This window comes from Penaeus chinensis, chromosome 3 (assembly GCF_019202785.1).
Source record: "Penaeus chinensis breed Huanghai No. 1 chromosome 3, ASM1920278v2, whole genome shotgun sequence".
Taxonomy (NCBI): Eukaryota; Metazoa; Arthropoda; class Malacostraca; order Decapoda; family Penaeidae; genus Penaeus; species Penaeus chinensis.
This window is the reverse complement of record NC_061821.1, coordinates 8402775-8411791: the sequence shown is the minus strand read 5'-3', so window position 1 is coordinate 8411791 and position 9017 is coordinate 8402775.

The following is a 9017-nucleotide window of genomic DNA, read 5'->3' as shown; positions in this document are numbered from 1 at the left end:
TCCGCCCCCACCCCCCTTCCTGGCCTACCGTTCGTACCCATATGCCCAGGCAGGCCAGGTGTACCCTCTCTCCACTTGTACGGTGTGGCGTCGATGGGTTGAACACCTGTACAGCTCGCTAGGATAAGATTATTATCCTTTTCGCTCCTCGTTCTCTGTCTGTTTGTCTTGTTTTTGTCTTGTCTGTCTGTTCGTCTGTCTTGTCTTGCCTGACTCTGTTTGTCTGTCTGTCTGTCTGTTTGTCTTTTTGTCTGTCTGTCTGTCTATTCTCTTCTATTCATATTCCTTCCTCCCTGCATTTCTCTACTGTATTTGTTTGTCTGTTTTGTCTGTACGTCTTTCTATCTACCTTACGTAACATTTTCTTGAATTTGCACATGCATACTAATTTACGTCTATGTATATATACTGTATCTTCTTTTTTCACTCTCTATTCAACTTATTATTTTTTTCTCTTATTTTTCTTTTTGTTTTTGTTTTTTCCTGTCGTTTCATCTGCATTCATCTTCCTTCCTCACTGTTCTTTTCCTTCTTCGCCTTCTCTTCCCCTTCTTCATCTTTTTTTCCCCTCCCCTTCTCTTTCTCTCCTTCTTCTTCTCCCCCCTCTCTCCTTGTCTCCATTATTCTCATCTCGCTATTTTTTCTTTTCATTCGTTCTCCTTTTCCCCTTCCTTCACCCCTCTTCTTCCTTCTCTTATTCCCTTCCTATCTCATTAACTCTCTTCCTTCCACCCTCTCCCCCCGTCTCTCTCCCTCCCTCCCCCTTTCGGTTTCCTCCCTCTCCCTCCCTCTCTCTCTCCTTTCCTTCCTCCTCCTCCCCTCCCTCCCTCCCCTTTTCCGTCTTCCTCCTTCTCCCTCCTTCCCCCCGTTCCAACTTCCCTTCCCCCCCTTTCATTCTTCCTCCTCCCCCTCCCTCCCTCCCTCCCTCCCTCCCCTCGTTCCTCCTCCACTTCCCTCCCTTCCCCCGATCCGTCCCCCTCCCCCTCCCTTCCCCCGACCCGTCACCCTCCCCCCTCCCTTCCCCCGATCCGTCACCCTCCCCCCTCCCTTCCCCCGACCCGTCACCCTCCCCCTCCCTCCCTCCCTCCCTCCCTCCCCCTTCCTCTTGAACGGACCAACGGCCAATGACCTTCTCTGACCTCTGCAGACGCGGGGTCGACGAGCGCCCGAGTAAGGGGAGAGGGGTGGGGAGGGGAGGGAGGAGTAGGGAGAGGGAGGAGTAGGGAGAGTGAGGAGGAGGAGGGGTAGGGAGAGAGGAGGGGATGGGAGAGGCGAGGCGAGGGGTAGGGGGTGAGGGAGGAGGAGATAGATAGAGGGTGGGGAAGAGAAGGGGTGAGGGAGAAAAAGAGAAGGAAGGAAGAAGAGGAGGAAGATGGAAAAGAAGAAGAAGAAGGAAAAGAAGAAGAGGAAGTGGGCGACAACGGCGAGGGAGAAGAAGAAGAAGCGAAGAAGGAGAAGAAGAAAAAAGAAGAAGAAGAAGAAGAAGAAGAAAATGAGGAAGAAGATGAAGAGAAGAGAAGGGACGTTAGTTGTCAGGGAATTGAGCTCACTCTTTATATATATTTGTTTCCTTTTTTTTTGTTAGCACGTTGTTTGTTTAAAGAGTGTGCCGCCGCGGTTTCTTTGTCGCATTATAAGTCTTAAAGACACCGTATCTTCTTGTATCTGCCTTCGGTTACTCGCTGTACATAAGACGTTAACTAATTTTAATATTCATTCATCGGACGAGTACATTTGTGTTGTATTTGTAAATATAAAAACAATTGTATAATGATAAATCTCTTTATGTACCTTTTCGTAATGCATGTGTCCGCTATCAACAGCATTCTATATCAGTAAATAAAGTTTATTATGTTCTTTTGTGGCTGTTTTGTGGTTGCTTTTGTTTACTTTAGTTTTTGCTTGGTGACAGCTTATAACTAAAAGAGAAAGAGAAATAGAGATAGAAATAGAGGAGAAGAGAGAAGGGGGGTAGTGTGAGTGCGCGCGCGCGCGCGCGCGAGAGAGAGAGAGAGAGAGAGAGAGAGAGAGAGAGAGAGAGAGATAGAGAGAGAGAGAGAGAGAGAGATAGAGAGAGAGAGAGAGCAAGAGTGAGTGAAAGAGAGAAAACGAGAAAGAGAAAGAGAAAAAGAGAATGAAACAGAAAAAGAAAATAAAAGAGAAAAAGAGAGAGGCTCAAACATACAGACATCCAATGAATTTGCAAGAGATATAACAAAAAAAAAAAAAAAAAAACTGAGACAGAGAAAGAAGAAAGACAGAAAAAAATCGACTGAAAGAACTGCGGCGAGGGAGGAGTGTACACTTGCATCCCCCCCCCCCCTCTTTCTCTCTCTCTCAAGTTTGTTTATTTATCATGCTTAAAATTGCTGCTTTCAACTCGGTGCTTGGGCCATCTCAAGTCTCCTCGAAGAATGTCTCAGTTTATCTCAAGGCATGCTAAGATTTTAATGAGTTTTGAGCTGTATATCTCTCTCTCTCTCTTCTGAAAATAAACATGTTTTTTTCATTTCTTCGGCGGTTCTTCTTTTTCTAATAAAATTCCTTGCCTGATGCTGAATGCACTCTCTTGAGCTCTGTTTCTGTCTGTGTCTATCTCTCTATTTTTTTAATTTCCTCTGTCTATGTCTTTTTTTTATCTCTGTCTCTCTTCTCTCTCTCTCTCTGTATGCCTCTGCCTCTCTTCTCTCTCTCAGTCTGCCTCTGTCTCTCTTCTCTCCTCTCTCTCTCTCACTCTCACTCTCTCTTTTTTTTCTTCTTCTTCGACATCTCGAGCTACTCTGTTCCCTCTTTTTGCTTTTTTTTTTCTCACAGACATGTTCTCAGATAAAGAATTCGCAGCAGAAACAACATCCCAATATTATTTACAAGAGAAAGAGATAAAGATTAGGAGGAGAAACAATAAGGAGAAGAGGAGAAGAGAAGAGAAAAGAAGAGAAGACGAGAAGAATTGAAGAGATGGAGAGGTGAAGAGACGAAGAGAAGAAGAAACGAGGAGAATAAGAGAGGAGGAGAAGAGGTGAAAGAGAGGGAGAAGAGAAGAAGAAACGAAGAATAGAAGAGAAGAAGAGAAGAAAAAAAAAAAGCAGAAGAAAAGAAGAAAAAGAGAAGAAAAGAAGAGAAAAGACCCCCCAAAAAAAAGACAAAAAAAAAAAAAAAAAAAAAAAAAACGAAAAACAGAAAAACAAAAATCCAATAAATCATTACAAAAAAAAAAAAAAAAAAAAAAAATATCTCGTTAGCTCGCACGCCCTCTTTAATATTAATGGTTGAATGGGATAAGTTGCAAGACTAAATGGTCATGCGATAAGGTTTTCTCTTGCAAGATTTATCTCCGTCTGCCGATGCAAATCAGCTCCTTTCAAGGGCAGCTCACCGTCCATCATTCGTTACAGCGACTGATCTCTCTTCAGGGAGTCATTATCTTCCTCGGTCTCGCTTTGTTTTCTTGGTTATTTATCGGTTTGTCATCATCATTATTGTTATTATTATTGTTATTGTTATTATTATCATCATAATTGTTATTATCATTATTATTATTATTGTTATTGTTATTATTATTATCATTATTATTGTTATTATCATTGTTATTATTATTATTATTATTATCTCTTTAGTCATTATCTTTCTCTGTCTCTCTTTGTTTTCTTAGTTATCTATCGGTTTATCATTATTATTATTTTCATTATTATTATTATTATTATTATTGTTATTATCATTATTGTTCTTCTTCTTCTTCTTATTATTATTATTGTTATTGTTATTCTTTTTCTTTTTATTAGTAGTATTGTTTTTTTTTAGGGGGGGTGTTTAATGTATTTCGTCTTTGTTTGTCTCTTCCTTGTTTTTTTTAATGTTAGTTAGTTTGTTTGTTTTTTGGTTTTCTTTATTAAGGGATTCCTTATCTTCCTCCGTCTCTTCTTTTTGTTTATGGGTTCCTTGTCTCCTTTCTCTTTGTCTCTCTTTTTTGAGGGATTCATTATCTTTCTTTCTCTGTATTTTTCTTCGTTTCTGTTTGTCGATCTGTGTCTGGTACGTCACTTTCTCTCTTCTCTTTCTCTCTCTCTCTTCCTCCCTCCATCCTTCCCTCCCTCCTCTCTCTCTTCTTTTCCCTTTCTCTCTTATACGCCCTCCATCCTTCTCTCTCTCTTTTTTCTCCCTCCAACTCTTCCCTCTTCTCCCCTATCCTTCCCCCTCCCCCTTTATCTTCTTCTCTCCTCCTCTTCCTCCCCCATCCTTCCCTCCCTCATTCTCTCCTCCTCCCTCCTCCATCCTTCCCTACCCTTCCACCCTTTTCTCTCTCTCCCTTATACCTCTTCTACCTTTCTCTCTTCTTCCCCCACCATCCTTTTCTCTCCTCCTTCTCCCTCCATCCTTCTCTCTCTCCCTTCTCCCTTTCCCCATTTTTCCTAGGAATTCGGATGCATGTCAGCCATCTGCGGGCATAGTCACGTGACCTAACAGTGGCACTCATGTGAACGTAACTCAAGCTCATAGAACTCCCCTGCTGAGGTGCCACGGGGGGTGGGGAGGGGGGGGTGCCATGTTCACTTCGGTTCCATATGGTTAATAGTGGTGATAAGAGAAATAGAGAAAGATAGAGGGAGAGAGGGAGAGAGAGAAAGAGAGAAAGAGAGAGAGAGAGAGAGAGAGAGTGAGAAAGAGAGAGGGAGAGAGAGGAGAGAGAGAGAAGAGAGAGGGAGAGAGAGAAAGAGAGAGGGAGAGAGAGAAAGAGAGAGGGAAAGAGAGAAAGAGAGAGGGAAAGAGAGAAAGAGAGAGGGAGAGAGAGAAAGAGAGAGGGAGAGAGAGAAAGAGAGAGGGAGAGAGAGAAAGAGAGAGGGAGAGAGAGAAAGAGAGAGGGAGAGAGAGAAAGAGAGAGGGAGAGAGAGAAAGAGAGAGGGAGAGAGAGAAAGAGAGAGAGAGAGAGAGAGGGAGAGAGAGAAAGAGAGAGGGAGAGAGAGGGAGAGAGAGAAAGAGAGAGGGAGAGAGAGAAAGAGAAGGGAGAGAGAGAAAAAGAAGAGGGAAAGAGAGGGGGAGAAGAGGGAAAGAGAGGGGGAGAGAGCGAAAGGGAGAGAGGGAGGATTTGAGGGAGAGGGGGAGAGGGAGGAAGGAGAGGGAGAGAAGGGAAAGAAAGGAGGGAGGGGGAGGGATGGAGAGAGAGAGAGAGAGAGAGAGAGAGAGAGAGAGAGAGAGAGAGAGAGAGAGAGAGAGAGAGAGAGAGAGAGAGAGAGAGAGAGAGAGAGAGAGAGAGAGAGAGAGAGAGAGAGAGAGAGAGAGAGAAATAGAGAAAGAGAGAAAGAGAGAACGAGAGAGAACGAGAGAGAGAGAGAGAGAAAGAGAGAGAGAGAGAGAGAGAGAGAGAGAGAGAGAGAGAGAGAGAGAGAGAGAGAGAGAGAGAGAGAGAGAGAGAAATAATAGATAAGAAAGAATGTCAAGAAGAAGAAGATGCGAAGGAAAAAAAAAAGAAATATAATGAGCACTTCACCCCTGTTTTATGACCTGTTTCAACACACACGCAAGCAACCATACACCCAAGCAAACACACATCTACTGAAGCATTTACATACACAGTACAGTCACGAAAAAAACAACAACATGGGAATGAAGCTTTGTAAATCTCAAAATCTAAACAATAATTAAGTGTTCGTACTCCTAATTCGAAACACTTTTTTGACTCTCGGTGAATGCATAAATTCAGCTTTTAAGAATGCATCACAAATATAAAAATACTACTCTATATATAAAAAAAGAAAAAATAATCTACCCTTCCCTTAAATTCATCTTTCAAAAATATACCAACCAATCTTAAAAAAAAATATACACCTCACAGATACAAAAATACCGCACTAAAGAAAATTATATACAATCTACACCTTTCCTGAACCACCAAACTAAACACCCTTGCACGAGCTCACCCTTATCCAGACATCCAAACACCCTTAATATACTTGAAAGATTCCCAGACCAATATTGCATTGTGTGCGCCGGTTGGTGTAAACATTTCCTTTCGTGACCCTGAACTGAAGCACCCACGCTCACGTGATATCTTGGGTGTAAGTGATTGGGTGTATTTTTATCTTCGTGGGTTATGTGTTGGTGTGAATTTTGGGTAAAAGGGTGGAAATATATATGGACATATATGTATATACTTATACATAAACTTGTACATACGTATATATAACTCCATATATTTCGTTCATTTTCTCATTCTGTCTCTGTCTGCCTGTCTGTCTGTCCCCTCTTCTTCCTCCCTCACCTCCCCTCCCTTCCCTTCCCATCACCATTTCCTTCCCCTCCCCTCCCTTCCTCCCCATATCCTCTCTCTCTCTCTCTCTCTCTCTCTCTCTCTCTCTCTCTCTCTCTCTCTCTCTCTCTCTCTCTCTCTCTCTCTCCCTCTCCTTCCCTCCCTTCCCCCCACTACACACACATGCAAAAATCTACACACAAAAACACACGCAAACACTAACACACATACTAATCCTCCCCCTTTCCCCCCACCCTCCCCTCCCCTCCACCCACAGCCACAAGGCACGAGAGATCCTATCCTTGCCCATAAGTGGAAAGACTGCACTCCTCTAGGAATGTGGGATGGGGAGACAGTTAAGCGTCAAGAGGAAAGTCCGTGTGTGTGTGTGAGAGAGCGAGAGGGAGGGAGGGAGAGGGAGAGGGAGAGAGAGGGAGAGAGAGGGAGAGATACAGAGACAGAGAAAGAAAAAAGAAACATAATTCACCGAAAATCTTTACGGCAACTCATCCCATTCAACCCTCGTTTCCCTTACACCTTCCTCTTCAAACAACAAAAAAAACAAGAACAACAGCAACAATTTGCAACAACAACACTAACAACCACAACGCACAAACTACTCCCATCCCCCAACCCCCCTTTTCCAGAAACAGAAGCACCTTGTCACCTCGCCAAAGGGAACTTACAGAAAGCCAATTATCGCCTTGACCTCACTCCGGGAAAAGACTTTATGGTTGACGCTGTTTACGACATGGACTGGTTAGATTTTTATTTTTGTTTGTTCATTTTAGTTACATTTCGTGTCGGTTTCTTCGATTCTACTGCATTTGAAGACATTTTATTATCTAGTTTTTTTATTTTGAGGTTTTTATGTATCTTTTTTTGTATTAGTAAACCATTTATTCGACATTTATTGAAACTTATTCTATGTGCATCGATTTTATTTTACATTGCTTTTATATTTCATCATGTTTCATTAGCCTTGTCCTATTCACTCATAATGGCTTTTCGATGTTAAGTCTGACGAGATTTTTAAACATTATTTTCCAGGCATGCATGACTGCGTTTGGATGAGGATTCTAAAGCTTTAAATTATGATTTATATTATTTTCTATCATATCTATAGTTTCATATCACTATAGGAATTTAAAAACAAATGCAGTAAATTCCTTTCTATTAATAATATGTTTATCAATTTTGTTTTGATGGAAGCAGAAGTTGCAAGCCAATGTTGTCGATCCACGGTTTCGAACAATGTGATTTGGGAAAAAAGGTGTACATGCAATTATGGCATATTTCGGCGTCGAAACACATTAGAGGAAAGAAAGAAATGATAAAAAAAGAAAGAAAGTCATGTAGTGAGTAATGGGGAGAGAGGGAGAGAGAGAGAGAGAGAGAGAGAGAGAGAGAGAGAGAGAGAGAGAGAGAGAGAGAGAGAGAGAGAGAGAGAGAGAGAAAAATATATATATATATATATAGAGAGAGAGAGAGAAAGAGAAAAAGATATATATATATATATATATATATATATATATATATAGAGAGAGAGAGAGAGAGAGAGAGGATCCACAGCAACAGAAATACGGTGCCAGAGAGAGACTACAGCTAGCGAGAAAGAAAAATAAAACCAAAGAGTAAGAGAACGAAACAGAAACTCAACCACGCACACAGAAGTTCAAAATTCCTTACCACAATACCCCCTACCCCCCCCCCCCCAAAAAAAAAAAGGAAAAAGAAAGAGAAAAAAAACAGCTGGTCAAATTTCCCTTAACTTATCACGGGTCTCAGCGCTTCCATCTTACCTTGTGACCTGACCTGACCTGACCTTTTCTATTTGGAGCTCAAGGGTCACCTGCTCTACCTGAATGGCGTTTTCACAAATCCTTTGTTTACCTGTTTCCCCCCTTCTTATCGTTGTTTTTCTTCCCCATTATCACATGATAATAAACTTGTCATTCAAAAGTTTCGCGATTGTTGTCTCTATTTCGATTTTTTAAAAATGTTTTTGGCATTTAATAGAACTGTGAATGTTTTTGTTTTGTTATGTTAGTTATGAAATTGATATATACCGTGGTAGTGAAATAAATATGCACAATGTGAGTTTAATTTAATTTAATTCTATATACAGTTGGGTTTACCTCCACTATATCAACAAGGTGAAGTTTTATTTATCGTTCATTAAATCCACTGTAAACCCGTACTCATAACTTCACTAGTTAATGAACGATTCAGGCCTTAGTGTTTTTAATTATCGTAAGTTTTCGGTGTTGTTGTTTATCGTCATCCTTAGCATCGAAATCTATCCCTGAAGCTAGACTTTTCAATTTTATTTTTCCACTTGTCATTTTATCTCGCCTTCGCGCCATCACTCACCCGCTGAAGTGCCTTATCCGTCCAAACGAGTCATTGAACTCTTGCGAGTAACTGATGGCCTTTATCTTTGTTTCGTAGAGCATCACACACACATGAATTGCGGGCGCGCACACGCACACGTATGCACACGCACACGCACACGTATGCACACGCACACCCACCCACCCACACACTCATACACTCATACACTGACACCCTCACTCACACACACACACACACACACACACACACACACACACACACACACACACACACACACACACACACACACACACACACACACACACACAACACACACACAACACACACACACACACTCACACACACACGTGTTTCTACCATCTTTGACAATGACTCGGCCCTCTACTAAATTCTGTTTCCGCATGTTTATAGAATCATG